Here is a 4739-nt window from a genome sequence, read left to right as displayed (position 1 = left end):
AGTGGCTACAATCCCGTCCTCTCAGTGAAAATGTTCAACGCACCCTGTCACGGCACGGCTAATCATCTGTCGGTTCTCAATCAGGTTGGAATAGAATCCATTGATTCTTTTGCGTCTGTCACTAACGCCCAGCCTTCAGGAGTTTGAAGCTCGTCACAGTCATTCAATCATTGAATCCTACTCAGAATACCACAGACAAGGTTTAGACCTTCCGGATTCTCTTGAATGCCGCCATCAATTCTAGCTTATACCACGAAGATTCCGATTAAGGAGTCCAAGAGATAAACATTCAAGCCTTGTTTGCTTGTAGAACGGGAGTGGTTGTCAGGCACGCGTTCATAAGTGAGAATGATGATGAGCGTCACATAATCATCACATTCATCAAGTTCTTGAGTGCGAATGAATATCTTGGAATAAGAACAAGCTGAATTGAATAGAAAAACAATAGTAATTGCATTAATACTCGAGGTACAGCAGAGCTCCACACCTTAATCTATGGTGTGCAGAAACTCCACCGTTGAAAATACATAAGAACAAGGTCTAGGCATGGCCGTGAGGCCAGCCCCCAAAGCGTGATCAAAAGATTCAAAGATCTAAAGATGATCTAAGATCCAAAGATGAAAATACAATAGTAAAAGGTCCTATTGTAGAGAACTAGTAGCCTAGGGTTTACAAAGATGAGTAAATGACATAAAAATCCACTTCCGGGCCCACTTGGTGTGTGCTTGGGCTGAGCATTGAAGCTTTCATGTGTAGAGACTTTTCTTGGAGTTAAACGCCAGCTTTTGTGCCAGTTTGGGCGTTTAACTCCCATTCTTGTGCCAGTTCCGGCGTTTAACGCTGGGCAGTTTTGAGCTGATTTGGAACGCCGGTTTGAGCCATCAAATCTAGAGAAAAGTATGAACTATTATACATTGCTGGAAAGCCCAAGATGTCTACTTTCCAACGCCGTTGAGAGCGCGCCAATTGGGTTTCTGTAGCTCCAGAAAATTCACTTCGAGTGCAGGGAGGTCAGAATCCAACAGCATCTACAGTCCTTTTCAGCCTCTGAATCAGATTTTTGCTCAGGTCCCTCAATTTCAGCCAGAAAATACCTGAAATCACAGAAAAACACACAAACTCATAGTAAAGTCCAGAAAAGTGAATTTTAACTAAAAACTAATAAAAATATACTAAAACATAACTAAAACATACTAAAAACAATGCCAAAAAGCGTATAAATTATTCGCTCATCAGCTGCTAAGATCGCTGCTGCTGCCATGAATTGGGAATAAAGGGGATTATTGAGTTAAATTCTCCGATTGAGACATCGAGGTAGGGTTTTTCTTAAAATTTATTTTACATTACAGAATTGTTATAAATAGATATTAATGTGAGAAACATATGCCTGTGATTATGTTTGTCTTATAAATGTGGTTGTTTGCTGGACTGAATGACTGATTGCCTGATTGTTTGAGTAGTTTGTGATTGTTGAAAAGAAATTAGTTCGAAAGGTTATTTAGTTGATTATTATGAAAAATGGCTCTCTTGGTTTTGAAGTTATTTTTGATAATGTAAACGAATCGACTTTGGAAATGATTTGGAATATGAAACTGAATTAACTTTAGAAAAGGTTTAATTTTGAGTTAGTATGACTTTATAAATGATTTAGTATTTGAGCTGGTTTGATTTTAAAAAGAGATTTATTATTGGCACTGATTCGCTTTGAAAGCAATTTGATGTTGGAACTAGTTGAATTTTGGAAAAAATGAATGAGATTTGAAAATGGTTGAGAAAAAGGTTTGAGAAATATTTGGATGGGACCCGAAAAGGGTGACAGAATCTAAGTTTTAGAGGAGATGCTGCCGAAATTTTATAAAATTAAAAGTTTCACTGGAAGTAGTTATTTTAAAAGGTTTTAAGTATTATATGATTTAAAATTATCTCATTTATCAGAGGAAGAGTTATGTTTTGGATTGGGAATTGTTAGTGAATGGAATGGAAAGAAGGATGATTGAGAATTTTTTTTGAAATATGGTTTTTGAATGAATTTGGAAATGAGATTTGGATTGATGAATGATGATGATGTTGAGAATGATGAGAATATTGAGATATGGATTTGAGAATGTTGAAATATGATCTTTGAATTATTCATTTGGCTTATGAATTTGAATTATCTGAGATACGAGGTTCTCTGGATAAAGTACAATGGCTTGCCACCATGTGTACCAGGTTGAAAACTCGATACTTTGTTAATCCTATGACGTAAGTGTGACCGGACACTATAAATTTCTGGAAATGTTACCCCCATTGAGCAATATTGATTATTTGAGAAAAATCTATGCATAGACTCTTGGGGATGCACGTCGGGGGACAGTCTAAGGACAATTCAGACTTGTCGGGTTGGCTGGATAACTGACAGATGAGCCTCATCAGCCATAGGACAAGCATGCATCATATGCATCTGTATGCTTTGCTTGGGTTTAACTTGTTTTGGTTTGCCTAATTGCTAAACTGTTATTAATTGCTACTTAAACTATTTGCTGTAACTGCTACCTACTTGTGCTTTTCTTGTCTGTCTTGCCTGTGTTTGTACTGGCGTGCTACATTTGAGAATGAATTTTGGTGCTGAATTAATGATTGTGTTGATTGATTGCGTGCTTGGTTTTTGATTGATATTTTCTTATAAGAAAGGAAAGGTTTCGGATTTCTGAAGGATTAAACATTGTTTCCTTGAAAAGTATTTGAACGATTACCTATTGGGTTTTAAAATATTCATAAGGCAATGATAATAGCTGAGCTTGAAAACAGTTTTTTTTTTATTAAATATCTTCTTATGACAACTTTGAAACTCCGTGGTGAGACCATGTGGTTAGGTTCTCACCCCCTACAGCTTTACCTTTTCAGGAACCGGAAGAAGAAGTATTAAGAAGAGTTATTCTGCGTTTAGTTTATATGTTATTGTATTATTAGATTATTTTCTTCCCTCGTCTTTGTTTTTACAATTTTGTAAGAGGGATAGGAGTTGTATGTTTTATATATACATATTATATTATAAGGTATTATGTAAGAAGTCTTGTATATGAATCTATGCCTGCTTGTTATTTTAAGATAAAATATTTTTTTCCGATTTTTAAAGAAGTCAGCGATGCAGGGTAGAGTCACAGGCTCCTATTTTAATATTAAGTATATTAAGTAGTCGTAATACTTCTTGTTATCAGAATTGCGCAGTCGGAAGCGTGCCATTTTGATAGTGACTAGTGAGGGTGTTACATAAATCGTGAGTTTTGAGTATGTTTTATATTTGTTCACAATATAGAGAAAAATACAACGATTTTATAAAATAGACAAGACACACTGAATCATTATTGCATCTCACCATGATTTATATCAGAACAATAGAAATGGATAAATCATGTTGAAAATACACATTTAGCATGATATAAACTAAATCAAGCAGAGTAATGTTAGACATTTAAATTTTTTTATAAATTAAATTTAACTATATTAAATAATAAGATTTAAAATAATGTTAATTGTAATTAATTTTTGTTATATTATATCAATTTGATCGAGCTTAATTAACAAAAAAAATTTAAATATATAGCATTATTCAATCAAATAAATATGACGAACAAAAGACCAAGAAAAGAAAAAAGAATGCACCAAATTTTAGATGCAAATAAAAGCAACAATTTAGTAAGATAGAAGCTTTATAAAATATGAGTAAATCCAACGACTAAGTAGGAGATCTAAATTCAACCGAATACCATGAAAAGAAAAATTTTAAAAAGATTTTAACTAAGATCAACTTAATTAATAATTAATATTATAATTGCAAAATTGAACCTGTTATATATAATTAGTAATTAGTTATCCATTATTTATAACTTATTTTCAACCTATAAATTTTTTTTTTTTATATTTCCAACGTGATAAATATTCATGAAACAAACGAAATTTAGATGATATATTTAAATTTAAACTTTTTAGAAAAACTTTAAAAATTTCAAAATTTGCTCGGAATATAAACAAATTCAATTTAGAGTTATAATAGTTTTAGTTGGATAATTGAATAAAAAAATTCAAACCGATACCATTGAATAAAATTATTGAAAAATAAAAAGTAAACCTATATAATCTAAATAGTAACAAATTACATTGATTTTATCTTTTAAATTAATTTAAATCATATAATATTAATATTAGTTGTCCAATAGAGACAATATTAATATTACAATCCTACATTAAATTGAAATATTGAAAATTATAGTTTATAATATTACAATATAGTAATTTATTCTTGGTTAAAAAAAATTGTACTCTTTGAGTGCGTTGAGTTTAGAATATAAATTAATTTAATCATGATGAACATGAAGTTATTGGTGCCAATGAGTTATAGCTCAAAGTCTTCTCATACTCATCTAAGAGGTCGTCAGTTCAAGTCTTCCTATCTTTGGTAAAAAAAACTATATTAAGTTATTGGGTTAAACACCCAATTAAGTTTTGATTGACTAAATTGAGTGATGCAGGCCCAAATGTTTTTGTAGCAGCCTAAAACAAATGGAACAAAGAAATAGAAGCTGCAGAAGAGTGTCAAATCCACAAATAAAGCCCAAATGAAAAGTAACAAAGAAATCAATTGGGCTGAACGGAAAGTCAAGCCAATCCAAACCCAAGTTGACTCATCCAAGATGAAACAAACCAAGGCCAACGTTCACAAAGCCTTCTTCGATCAAATTCAAGAAGAAAGAGAGAAA

This window comes from Arachis stenosperma, chromosome 10 (assembly GCF_014773155.1).
Source record: "Arachis stenosperma cultivar V10309 chromosome 10, arast.V10309.gnm1.PFL2, whole genome shotgun sequence".
Classification (NCBI taxonomy): domain Eukaryota; kingdom Viridiplantae; phylum Streptophyta; class Magnoliopsida; order Fabales; family Fabaceae; genus Arachis; species Arachis stenosperma.
This window is presented reverse-complemented; position numbering follows the sequence as displayed.